Raw genomic sequence first — 14,968 nt, 5'->3', positions numbered from 1 at the left:
TGTAAAAACACATCAATCAAATGTACAAAACACAACCAGTGTAAAATATAATCAATAGAAGTGATATATATTATGTACAAATAATGATTGAAAAATATGTATATAAACAAATAAAAATGTATAAAAAACCTATACATAAATGTTAAAAATACAAAACGGTACATGATATACATTATGTGAACGTTGTATAAATATAAATACACGTATATACAAATGTCGAATTTACAAACTATACACATGATTCCATCTGCTTGTAAGTGTGACCAGCATAAATAAACAGTGTAATACTTGAAAAATACATTCAATTAACGATATATATACACATATATACACAGGCTCAATACACAATGCTATACACATACACGTGTGAGTACATCCAACATAAATGGCCATTATTAAACATAATCAATAATACATGATGAAATACATGATGAAAGAAATTAATATATATATGTGTTACAAACCATGAAATAAAATAAGAATGTGTTGTAACACCATACTGGTGCCGGTTGAAAAAAAGAAGTGAAAAAGAGAAATAAATTAGGGCAACCACAAAGATCGCAGGAAACGTGCAAAAGAACCGAAGTGGCCATTAAGCCAAAAGTGATAAATAAATAAATGTAACCATGAATGTTATAAGTGAGTGTGTGTAAACTAATTGGTGAGAGTAAAGAGGGTGAATGATGTGAGTGAATCATAAGGAAATAAATGTTGAATGGTGGATACATAAGAACGTAAATAGTGGATCAATGTATTAATGAGTGAGAAACCTATAAAGAAAGGAGGTCAAGTACGCTCAAAATATTAAATGATAGAAAAACTTCTTTATTAACGAAAACACAGAAAAACAAGACAATTAAAACATGAGTCATACAGTGTAAAGTTGGCGTCAGCCCATGTGGTGTACATATATTAATGATAGAACATAATGTAAAGAATCAATAGCAATAATCCGGGATTAAATACTGTTGTTAAAAAACAGTCTTAAATGCATGTGGCTATATGTAACAACACATAAATGAATGGTATAGGAAACAAGTTTTAGATTTTAAGTTGAAACCACCATTGCCTGGTATGTAGGAGTTATGAACAGTGTAGGTAAAGATGTGGTGAAAGTAACCATGAATGGAGTAATTCACATCTAAGATACACCATACATTGGTGCTGAAACATGTAAACTGTAAATATGATTGGTAGCACACAGTAGTACAATGAGGCAAATATAGGTGAAAAATGGATAATCTAGATCCTAGTGCCAAACAAATATAGCCAGACACAAGAACAGGAGTATAGTATTACGTACCCGGATTCATATGACCAACATGGGGGAGACGCCAGTCCCGACGCGCGTTTCGGCTGATGCCTTCGTCCGGGGGTGGCGTCTTCCCTCGTCTTCTTTTAGATCTATACTACAGCAGATACTATCAAAAGCTTTGCAAGACAATGTTATCAACAAAGAATTACTAACCGCACTTACAACGGCTGAACCCATTGTCCCTACCCTGTACTTGCTCCCTAAAGTGCATAAGAATGATACGATACCACCAGGAAGACCGATAATCTCAGGTAGGGGCAGTATTACAGAGAAGTGCAGTAGATATATTGATCATCATCTTAAGGATTTGGTTATAAACCTTCCTTCATATATTCGTGACTCTGCAGATCTCCTCCAGAAAGTTAGTGGCATCAGCATTGATGACGATATGCTACTAGTTACGATTGATGTGGAATCTCTCTATACTAGTATTAGGCATGCTGATGGCATCAGGGCCACAAAATTCTTTTTGTCTACGACCAATCTGGAAAAACCTATGTGTGATTTCCTTGTTGAGTTGCTTGAATATACATTGACGCACAACTTTTTTACCTTCAATGGTAACTTTTATTTACAGCTCCAGGGAACGGCAATGGGGGCAGCCTGTGCGCCCTCATATGCCAATTTGTTTCTTGGACTGTGGGAAAGGGACCTTTTTACAGATGGCCGAGATGATTCAATGGACCGGGTCCTGTTTTGGGCACGGTACATTGATGACATCTTGGTCATCTGGAAGGGCACCCACTCTGAATTAGACAAATTCATGCTGGATCTTAACAACAATCAGATCAATCTCAAATTTACATATAAATCAAGCAGCCAGCACATTGATTTTTTGAACATCCAATTAACCAAGGATTTGGATGGTTTTTTGCAGAGTGACGTATTTCGAAAAGAGACTTCCGTTAATTCTCTACTGCACTTTTCATCCTCTCATCCACCACAGACCCTACAGGCAATCCCTATTGGGCAATTTTTGAGGATAAGGAGGATATGTTCCTCTGATATCATATTCGAGGAACAAGCCAAGGATCTAAAAAACCGCTTCATTGAACGAGGCTACAGCATGTGGTCCATTAAGAAAGCATACCATAGAGCCAAACATGCCAATAGAGATGATCTCCTATTCACCAAAAGGAAAAAAGATGCAGAGACCAAGGTGAGGTTTATAACCAACTATCACTCGAGGTGGCCACAAATGAAGGAAATTGTTAAAAGGTTTTGGCCAATCCTGCTCACGGACCCAATACTTACTAATTATGTGACTAGGTATCCCAGTATAACAGCAAGACGTGGGAAAAATTTAAAAGATCACCTAGTGAGGAGTCATTATGACCCGATTATGAGAAAATATCCCTTTGGGACAAAAGGAGCTAAATGGGGATGTTCCCCTTGTGGGCATTGTGTGGCATGTCCTAACGTAGAGAGTACAACAACTTTCTCTAATGTTACAGGCACGAAAACGTATACTATAACGCATGCGATAACTTGCACTACTAAAGCAGTAGTATATTATGCAACGTGCCCATGCCCTAAAGTGTATGTCGGTCTTACCTCAAGGGAACTAAAAGTGCGGGTGAGAGAGCACATGTCTGACATCAGACGAGCAGCAAGTGAGGAAGTCGTGGAAACTCTAAAACCTATACCGCGCCATTTTAAAACATACCACTCCTGTGATCCAACAAAGCTAAAGGTGAGAGGCATTGATCACATTGTTGCAAGCATGAGAGGGGGGAATATTAAACAAAAATTGGCACAATGCGAAGCACGCTGGATTTGGACACTTGGGTCAATGCAGCCTCTGGGTCTTAATGAATCTCTTAATTTCGCTCCATTTCTCTGAACCACTGACTCTCTGCGGGTCTAGTTTTTAATTATGTTTTTACTACATTGGTTAACATAGCCTCTTTTAGTTGCTATTTTAATATATATATATATAGTCATTACCTTGTTAACTACCCTCCTTTGGGATCTTTTTTTCATGTTTTGAAGGCATTTAGAAATACAGTTATCTGTCGGAGACGTATACATCGGGGTCACTGGAAGTCATGGATTCTTGGAGATGAAGATATTAATATATACGTGTTTGACTCATTTTGTTAATGGGTGGGGAGGGTTATTGTATATGTGCAGTTCTTTAATTGGTCTTTAGTGTTACTAAATTATGTATACACATGTATATATATGTGCGTATTGAATGGACCTAATATATTGTAGTGTATTGTATGTATGTATTCTTTAGTGTTATGTGTATGTGTGTATGATAACGGATATTAGTCCGCACTGATCCATACTATATTTATATGCACAATGATTTTTCTAATATATATATGCTTTGATATTTTTGTACCGATTTATACTAATTAATATGTATTTTTGTATTCTTTGTATATATATATATTTATCTATGTATGTCTGTGCATGTATATATTTATTTATTAGTGATATATTCATATTCACGGATATTTCTTTCCCTATGCATTTATATGTACACACAGCATATATTTTATTAGTATATTATATTTTTTTGTGATGTTTAATATATAGATCTTTGTGTCCTGCTTGTATATTTTGTATTTATATGTGTATGTATATATGTATATTCATATTTTTATTATTAATTTTTTTCTATTTATGATTTATATATACATGAGTATTGTTGAACATGCACCTGTATTGATATAAAATCTGTGTATATATTATTTTCTTATTTTATTTATTTTTTTATATAACTGTATAATGTATTGTATATAATGTATTGTATATATATATTTATTCTTTACATGCAAATATGTAACAACTTCATATTTTCTTTATTTTATTCACATATAATATTCAATATGTCTCTTATATTTTCACCAACATATTCATTCACTCACCATTTACACCGTTATGAATTTATTGCTTCACTTATGTATAGAGCTGTATAACATATTGTATATTGCTTATATATATACATACATAACACTTTTTTCATTTTTTTCATTTTTCAACACATTTTCTCACATCCTCATGTATTTATTTATTTATTTATTCACTTTTTCTTCGGTCCCCTTCTTTATTTAAATTTTACATTTTTGAGTTATCATGGACCGTCTTTCATGTCACTCTGTATATATTTGTGCTTCTTTTCTTTTCTTTTTCACATCTTTCTCCTCTTTTCTTCGTTGTTTTTCTTTCCTTTGTGCCTTTGTCTCCGCTTTTTCTTCTTTTGCTTTTTGTCTACTTACCTGCATATAGGTCATATCTGCATCCATTAGCAACAACTAACGTTTCCAAGTCTTTTAAATGTATGTACATATCCCTATCGTTAATGCTATCAGCACTTCTAGTTTACATCTCCCCTCTGAGTAGTATTTGGGTGGCAGAGGTGTGCGCTGGCGGGGGGTGGGGGAGTGGCTCACTCACACTCGGCCGAGTCTCCAATCCGGGTTGGACGTGGGCGGCGCTGTCAGACAGCGTCCGTGCACTTCCGCCTGGATGACGCGGTACCGGAAGTGGGGAGTAGCCATCTTGCTACCCCCGGCCTGTCGCCGAGGACCTCTGATATCACCCACACTGACACCAATTACGGCCTAATTATACTTGTATTTAAGGGAGGGTCCCGCCGGGAAGACGCCACCCCCGGACGAAGGCATCAGCCGAAACGCGCGTCGGGACTGGCGTCTCCCCCATGTTGGTCATATGAATCCGGGTACGTAATACTATACTCCTGTTCTTGTGTCTGGCTATATTTGTTTGGCACTAGGATCTAGATTATCCATTTTTCACCTATATTTGCCTCATTGTACTACTGTGTGCTACCAATCATATTTACAGTTTACATGTTTCAGCACCAATGTATGGTGTATCTTAGATGTGAATTACTCCATTCATGGTTACTTTCACCACATCTTTACCTACACTGTTCATAACTCCTACATACCAGGCAATGGTGGTTTCAACTTAAAATCTAAAACTTGTTTCCTATACCATTCATTTATGTGTTGTTACATATAGCCACATGCTTTTAAGACTGTTTTTTAACAACAGTATTTAATCCCGGATTATTGCTATTGATTCTTTACATTATGTTCTATCATTAATATATGTACACCACATGGGCTGACGCCAACTTTACACTGTATGACTCATGTTTTAATTGTCTTGTTTTTCTGTGTTTTCGTTAATAAAGAAGTTTTTCTATCATTTAATATTTTGAGCGTACTTGACCTCCTTTCTTTATAGGTTTCTTAGCAATGCTATGGTCAGAGTACCAGGTCATATTGGGTTATATGTGTGTTCTCCTCATTTTATAGTTACAGCTATTTGTGTTTCGTCAATGCTTATAGACACATAGAGACATATATTTTTGGAGTTCACAATAAAACTGCTCGTGTACATGTTGGTTATCTGTATTAATGAGTGAATAAAGATGACTATGAGCAAGTAATATACACGATAAATATCAATGATTAATTGGTGTATGTTTATATGTTCGACGTGTTTATAAAAAGTGACAATATTACAGTATATGTTACGCCAATCAAGCCATAACACATGTCAAAAAGGTATATTTTCATATGTGTTTATACCCAATACATGTATCATATCCAAGTAATAGAACAATACTTTGTGCATAGTTGCTATAATGAAAATTCCATGCATGGCTACATGCATGTCTCGATGCACTGAAAACTGATGTACACCCCCAAAAGAGACCCCATTTTGAAGACTACACTCCTCAAGGAATTTTTCTAGGAGTATAGTTAGCATTTTGACCCCACAGTTTTTTTGCTGAATTTAGTGGAATTAGGTAGTGAAAATGAAAATCTACTTTTTTCTGAAAAACATAGAAATGTTTAATTTTTACAATGAATGAAGTAATTTGTCCTGATTACAGCAATACGCCATATGTGGTAATAAACTGCTGTTTGGACCCACGGCAGGACTCACAAGGGAAGGAACAATATTTGGCTTTTTTAGCTCAAATTTAGCTGGAATGGTTTTCAGGTGTCATGTCGCATTTGCAAAGCCCCTGAGGTACCAAAACAGTGGAAACCTCCTAAAAGTCCCTTTAGGGGACTGGAACGAGCGATCATTAGGTCGCTGGTACAATACACTGCAATACTAATGTATTAAAGTAGAATATAATTTTTACAGGCTCCTGTAACAGCGCTATCACTGTTCCTGTCCATTAGTCCCAGGTGTCAGCTGTAATATACAGCTGACACCTGCAGAATATGGAGCGGGCGCAGCGCATAAGCCCGCTCCATATATAACCCCCCGCACCACGACATGCTATTAAGTCGTGGTGCGCGAAGGCGTTAATGCGCAGCGGATGGTACAAAGTGAAAATTAAAATTTTTCACTGATATGCCATTTTAATGCACAATATGTTGTGCCCAGTTTGTGCCACTGAAGAAAAATACCTCATACAATGTTGAGCGGGTTCTCCCGGATATAAAATATCATATATGTGGACGTAAGCTGGTGTTTGGGCACGCTGTGGGGCTCAGAAGGGAGGGAACGCCATTTGGCTTTTGGAGTGCAGATTTTGCTTGGTAGTTTTTCTGTTTTAGGTTTCGCTGGTATTTCAGTTTATAATGTGGGGGCATATGTAATCTGTGCGGAGTACATCAGGACATAATAAGAGGGTATAATAATTCGGTAAATAAATAATCCGCAGATATGTGGCCGATGTCGCACTGACAATTGGCCCCGATCTTATCCGCTTTTGGACACTGCACAATTTATGTCGCTATATTCTGAGAGCCAGAACCTTTTTTATTTTTTCTCCTCCGGAGCCGTGCGAGGGCTTATTTGTTGCGGGACAATCTGTAGTTTTCATTGGTACAATTTTAGGGTACATGTGATTTTTTTCTCACTTTTTACAGTGTTCACCGCGAGCTATAAATTACATTTTACTTTATTCTGCGGGTCGATACGATTACGGCGATATATGTATATAGTTTTTTTTATGTTTTGTGTCGTTTGCGCAATAAAATCACTTTTCGATAAAATTATTTATTTTTTGTGTCACCATATTCTGAGAGCCATAATTTTTTTATTTTTCAGTCAAAAAAGCTGTGTAAGGGCTTGTTTTTTGCAGGACAGGTTGTAGTTTTTATTGGTGCTATTTTAGGGTACATGCAACTTTTTGATCACTTTTTATTCCATATTTTGGGAGGGTGATGACAAAAAAGTGATTCTGACATTGTTTTTTAATTATTTTTTTTGCGGTGTTCACCGTGCGGGAAAAATTATATTATAGTTTTATAGATTGGGTCATTACGAACGCGGTGATACCAAATATGTGTACTTTTTTTTTAAACATTTTCATTTTTTTCCTATAATAAAAGACTGTTTTTATACTTTTATAAAACATTTTTATTACTTTTTTTTTTACTTGTTTTACTTGAAGACCTGCAGCACTGATCGCTGCTATAATACATTACACTACCTCGGTAGTGTAACGTATTATAAACTGTCAGTGTGACGCTGAGAGTCACACTGACAGGAAGCTTATGAGGACCGGCATCCGGCTGGTTCTCATAGGCTGCCGTGCATGGCAGACCCTGGGGCTGTTGTGTGGCCTCCGGTTTTGCCTTGTTACCGACTGCAGCACCCGCAATCGCTCCCCGGGAAAGTTTGTTGTAGCAATAAACTTTCCAGTTTGTTATAGTAACAAACTTTCCAGTTCGTTTCTACAACAAACTTTCCCTGCGATCACATGACCGGGACCTGAACCAATTAGGTCCCGATCATGTCTCCGGGACCAGAGGCAGGGGATAACAGCGTGATTCGGGTGTCAGCGCTGCTCTGAGACACCCGGATCGCGCTTTTAACACCCACCGTGAATTCATGTTGGCACTGCACAGAGCCCAGCAAGTGCCGACGTGAATTTACTGTGGGCGGTTGGGAAGCGGTTAACATCAGCTCAGCCTCCTGTGCAGATTTGCTGGAGGGGAGTGGTCTGCTACAAAAATACCTCATGTTGAGTGACTACAGCATACCCGGTGCGATATTTGCCGTTCTGGAAGGATCTGGAGCCATCTACAAACAACTCAAAATCAGGGTTAGTGAGTGGTATGCGAGACATGTTTTCTAGGCCTTGGGTTTCACTTTCCATAAGTGCAACGCAGTCATGGTGATGAGTCATGTCAAATCGTTCCTCCTCAGTTGCTAACTCATATGCTAACTCCCCCCTCACTAGGCATGAGAGTAGTGGGGTTTAGTGTGGTGCACCTCTGGATTGTCACTTGAGAGGGGCTAAGCAGAGCAGCTTCATATTTTCTGGATATCGAGAAGTGCTTGGTCTGAACTTGCTGCAGTAACTCTGTGACTGATTGTGGTACCATAATGATCAGTATATGATCAAGGACTATATCTGCACCCTTTATGAGGAGTGTAGCTGCTGCTTCTACCGCTCAGATACAGGAGGGTGATCCTAGAATGACCGGGTCTAGGTGAGTTGAGTAATAAGCCACCAGTCTGTTTTTGTCACCATGTTTCTGAACAAGGACCCCTGATGCATGCCCCCCTAAGTCATGGCAGAAAAGGGTGAAAGGCAGCCCATAATCAGGCAGTCCCAGTGCTGGGGCATTCTGCACTGCAAGTTTCAGGCAGTGGAAGGCGTCCAAGGCCGGTTGGGTAAGAGTTAATGGTTCAGTCGACAGGAAATCATACAATGGTTGGAGTAGCATTGAGGCATTGTGTATTCACGGCCTGCAGTATCCAACCAGACCCAAAAATGCTTGCAACATTCTGTGGTTTTTTGGTAGAGGAATCTCAATGATTGCTCTGACCCTGTCTGTAGACAAAAGTTTGGCACCTGGGGAAATACAATGGCCCAGAAATGTGACGGTTTGCAGACAGTACTGCAATTTACTTTTGGACGCCTTGCACCGACTGTCTGCCAGGAATATCAGACTGCATGTATACCATAACCCTTAGATAACATAGCTAGGGATAGCCTAATAGTAAATTGACACAGGACAACATGAACGTTCCTTTAACGTGCGTTGACTCGGGGTTGGCCACAGCTTTTATTATAAATATAACAAATATAATTGAACATTTTTTAAGGTAAACACCCGTATGCCAGTCTACCAACATAGGTGGGCATGTAGGTAACTCACCTTACCAAACCGCCAGCTGCGACAAAACAACATTTCACACATGAACAGAACATAAATTAATAAACACAAGAAAAGTGCAAAATACGACACAATACAATTGTAGAAAAACCTGCATCTGCCTCTGCAACTTTGAAGTATTGCTAACCGCAAGGCAAACCAGCTACTCTGCACCTACGAATGCCTGTGATGGTACAATTTATGAATTTTTTAAATTATTTTTTTATATAACACCAAACATTAATTTTCAAAAGGGGCGGGAGGGAGATTGCAATGTAACGACCAAAAGAGGCAGAGACCCGGAAGACAGCTCCTTAAAGAGGCTCTGTCACCAGATTTTGCAACCCCTATCTGCTATTGCAGCAGATAGGCGCTGCAATGTAGATTACAGTAACGTTTTTATTTTTAAAAAACGAGCATTTTTGGCCAAGTTATGACCATTTTTGTAGTTATGCAAATGAGGCTTGCAAAAGTCCAAGTGGGTGTGTTTAAAACTAAAAGTCCAAGTGGGCGTGTATTATGTGCGTACATCGGGGCGTTTTTAATACTTTCACTAGCTGGGCGCTCTGAAGAGAAGTAACATCCTCTTCTCTTCAGAACGCCCAGCTTCTGACAGTGCAGATCTGTGACGTCACTCACAGGTCCTGCATCGTGACGGCCACATCGGCATCAGAGGCTACAGTTGATTCTGCAGCAGCATCAGCGTTTGCAGGTAAGTCGATCTTACCTGCAAACGCTGATGCTGCTGCAGAATCAACTGTAGCCTCTGGTGCCGATGTGGCCGTCACGATGCAGGACCTGTGAGTGACGTCACAGATCTGCACTGTCAGAAGCTGGGCGTTCTGAAGAGAAGAGGATGTTACTTCTCTTCAGAGCGCCCAGCTAGTGAAAGTATTAAAAACGCCCCAATGTACGCACATAATACACGCCCACTTGGACTTTTACTTTTAAACACACCCACTTGGACTTTTGCAAGCCTCATTTGCATAACTACATAATGGTTCATAACTTGGCCAAAAATGCTCGTTTTTTAAAAATAAAAACGTTACTGTAATCTACATTGCAGCGCCTATCTGCTGCAATAGCAGATAGGGGTTGCAAAATCTGGTGACAGAGCCTCTTTAAATCCACTAGGAAGGAGGGAGAAAGGAGAAGGGCCATAACCCCTCCCCCCGGATGGAGGGGGCTAAGAGCAGCAGCCAGAGGTAAGAAACTTATTAACCCCTACCCTTGCTGGGCATACAACAAATAGCTGAATCCCTAGCTGGGGCCCTATTAGTTTTTTACCCACGTTACCTTTAGTCAAAGACCCAGCGGTTAGACACCTATGGGTCTACTAGGAGAGATACAGTTTATTTTTGACATGTTTGATTGTCTCTGCAGCACAGTAAGACGTCATCCACATATTGTAGGAGGACAGTACCTGGATCTGAGGGAGCCCAGTTGTCTAAGACTGCTTTCATGGCCTTGCGTAATTGGGTGGGTGAGTTGCAGGCCCCCTGTGGTAGCACAACCCAGCCATATTGTTGTCCCTTATGTGTAAATGCAGACAATAACTGGGAGTCCTCGGCTAGTGGAACAGAAAAGAATGCATTTGCTAGATCTATCACAGTAAAACATTGTGCTGTCTGCAGTATTTGTGCCAGCAGTGTGTGTGGATTTAGCACCATGGGAGTGATTTCACAGTTACAGCATTCAAAGCCCGCAAGTCATGTACCATACGGTATGTCACTGGTTCCCCCTTTTCATTTTTTTTCCTTTACCGGGTACAAGGGTGTATTAGCGCTTGAGGTATATCTCTTTATGGCCCCCACCTTGAGGAACTCCTGAATGTTTTTAGCTATTGCATTGTGGGCCTGGCTAAGGGGGTACTGTTTTACAGATGGGGTCACACACCCTGGCTTGAGTTTAATCTGCACTGGTGGGACCTGCAGCCTGCCCACGTCCTGTTTCCCCCTCGCCCATAATTTCCATGGGACAACCTCTAGTTCCTCTAGAAATGCATCTGCGAAGGTGTTAGGGAGTTGTACCATACAAGCTGCTATCATAGACAGCTGCTTGTCCACCAGGGGGCTCACTACTTGTATCCCTTCAGATGTAAACTCAACACAGGCACCTACTGCTCCTAATATGGCGGCGCCCAGGAGATTGTAAGGCACAGTGTCCGATACCAAGAACCGAGTGACCAGTTCCCGTGAGTCATGTAGTCTTATTCTAAGGGGCATAGTCAGGGGATTACTGATAGATGTCCCCTCAACCCCAACACATGTAAGATAATCAGCAGAAATTAGTTCCGGTGATATCAGCGTGGTCTGCAGAACAGATATGGCTACTTTGGTATCTACTAAAAATTAAAGGGTAGTTCCCTTCACTGCCTCTGCCATTGGTGTGGGCCCACTGTCTGATATCACATACATATTCCGTGGAAGCTGGCAAGTCAGATGCCTCTGTAGCCTTTACCTGGCACTGGGCGGAAAAGTGTCCCTTTTTTCCACAACTCTAGTACTCTATGTTACTGTAATCTGTTTTTCCACCTCCCCCTCTTCCTCCTCTGAAACCACCTCTGCCTCTACCTCTGCCTCTGTGAGGCTGGTTCACCATGATTTTAGTCATCTTCTTCCTCATCTCCTGCTCTGCCCCCAAAGCCACCACCTTCAATGCTGCAATGTCCATACTCCTCCATTCTGGTCTAACAGTAATGATCTTCTCCCTGATTTCCTTCCTAATTCCCCCCATTATAGCTTCTCTGAGAATTTTGACGTAATTTCTGTCGCCCTGTTCATACCCCTGGTCCTGCCACTTGATCTCCATCGAACAACAAAACTCTTCTACCCCCTGATCTGGTTGTTGTTGTTGTATAGCCATGCATGAATCAAGTATCTTGTCTCGTTCTAGTCCTGCCCAGACTTGTGAAAGTGCAAAGTATTCTCGTCCACTCGCCTCAGTCTGTCTGTCATGAAGGGCTCCATTCTGTCCCCATATCTGCATTTTTAGTGAATCCCCCCCCCCCTTAACAATAACCAATCCCTCTAAGCCATCCCATGTGCAATGGTATGGACGTTGGATACCTGCAAGTCTTCTGGAAAACATCACTGTCTGTTTTCTTGGGTTGGGGAGACTGTTACTCATTGACAACTGATCACTAAGTGACCACAGCATGTACTGGTCATAATTGTGTTGCACTATCACTTGCTGTCCGGCATTATTGGGGTCAGGTATCTGGAAACCGTGGGTCCTAGTCTGCATAGGAAATACACCTACACATTTTGTAACCTTGTCCAGTCTCTGGCTCCCACAGCTGCTGCAATATTCAACTGCGGACAGGTTTTGCTGTCCACAATGAGGACAGGTCCAGCTCACTGGCCCCCCAGCTTCCTTGGGAGCACCTGGTGTCTGATAAGGAGGGGGCGCGCCAGCAATTTCCCCACTCAACTTACATTCACCCTCTGTTCCGTCATTAAAATATTGATACATATAATGTCCATTCTGTTCAACTTCTTTACATCCCCCAGTAATTACCTCCTCTGCCACCTTATGCCATGTGTCTGCTTTGTCAGTTAAAGAGGCTCTGTCACCAGATTTTGCAACCCCTATCTGCTATTGCAGCAGATAGGCGCTGCAATGTAGATTACAGTAACGTTTTTATTTTTAAAAAACGAGCATTTTTGGCCAAGTTATGACCATTTTTGTAATTATGCAAATGAGGCTTGCAAAAGTCCAAGTGGGTGTGTTTAAAAGTAAAAGTCCAAGTGGGCGTGTATTAGGTGCGTACATCGGGGCGTTTTTAATACTTTTACTAGCTGGGCGCTGTGAAGAGAAGTAACATCCTCTTCTCTTCAGAACGCCCAGCTTGTGACAGTGAAGATCTGTGACGTCACTCACAGGTCCTGCATCGTGACGGCCACATCGGCAGCAGAGGCTACAGTTGATTCTGCAGCAGCATCAGCGTTTGCAGGTAAGATCGACTTACCTGCAAACGCTGATGCTGCTGCAGAATCAGCTGTAGCCTCTGGTGCCGATGTGGCCGTCACGATGCAGGACCTGTGAGTGACGTCACAGATCTGCACTGTCACAAGCTGGGCGTTCTGAAGAGAAGAGGATGTTACTTCTCATCAGAGCGCCCAGCTAGTGAAAGTATTAAAAACGCCCCGATGTACGCACATAATACACACCCACTTGGACTTTTACTTTTAAACACACCCACTTGGACTTTTGCAAGCCTCATTTGCATAACTACAAAAATGGTCATAACTTGGCCAAAAATGCTCGTTTTTTTAAAATAAAAACGTTACTGTAATCTACATTGCAGCGCCTATCTGCTGCAATAGCAGATAGGGGTTGCAAAATCTGGTGACAGAGCCTCTTTAATTCATGGTTGCTCAACCAACCTTGATTCATTTTTGTGAAATCTTACCACTTTTGCACATCCAAACAACATCCTTCAACATGCCTGCCTTTTTAAACATTTTCCACAGTTTGTTATAGCGTCTTTCCCTGCCTTATTTGTCACAATTTCCTTGGCTGTATGCCACAGGGTTGCCCCTGTTGCTCTGGTCCCTGAGTTTCCCATGATCAGGACTTAACCGCAGAAGTCCTTGCCGTACCACAGGATATTACCTACAATTATCCAACCTGTCACCTACGGACACATTCTGCCACCTACTTGCAGATTGTGTTGCCTACGGACATGTACTGTACGTTTTGTCGGGTATCCCCGACACTCAGCAGTCTCAGAACAAACGGGCAACCGGCTGACATTCTCTTTGATCCTTAACAATTTTACACATCAGCCCAACAAATAAAATCACCAACAACACGCCTATAACAATACAACACAAATCTAGCAACCACCAATCCATTGCAGAGTTATTCTACAAGCCTTCATCTTCTTCACCTTCCCACCAAGTATAAGGGACCACACTTAAATGACACACAAGTGGACCTCTGAAATTAGGTCTCTTTATCTGTACAATTTTTTCCAACTGGCTCAGCTGTAATCCTTTCACAACATCAAAAGCCCTTATGTGTAGGTTAAAACTCATATCAAGCCTGCGCTAAGTACAATAGAAACGCAGTGTAGGCATCTGACAGTCCTCATACACTGAAACAATCTCATACTTCGGTGCACCCTGACTTCTGGCTAGCACAGAACACTTGCATTGCCGGCACCATCCTCTTACAACATTTATACCATCAACTCACTTATGTTATATCTGCAATCATTCATCACACAAAACTTTTAAAAATTACCAACATACCTCTGAACAGGTGACTGCGTCCAGGAGGTTGAATCGTCAATAATAGCTAATACGAGGCGTCAAATATATATGAGTGAGTCATTTGTAAGAATAAGCTCCTTACTCACCAGTCTTGATGTTTCACTGATGTACCAATGACCACCTCCCAGCGACAGCTACCAGACAATTAACCTCCCAGTTTTCGGGCACCAAGCTGTCGACGCAGGTTCGGCCAAAAGTATATTAGACTTTTAGACCTGTTCAGGTCCAAATAATCTCAGTGGTTCTTGGATATATAT

The sequence above is a fragment of the Rhinoderma darwinii genome, chromosome 5 (genome assembly GCF_050947455.1).
Source record: "Rhinoderma darwinii isolate aRhiDar2 chromosome 5, aRhiDar2.hap1, whole genome shotgun sequence".
In the NCBI taxonomy this organism is placed as follows: domain Eukaryota; kingdom Metazoa; phylum Chordata; class Amphibia; order Anura; family Rhinodermatidae; genus Rhinoderma; species Rhinoderma darwinii.
The sequence above is the reverse complement of the archived record's forward strand: the minus strand, read 5'-3'. Positions refer to the sequence as shown.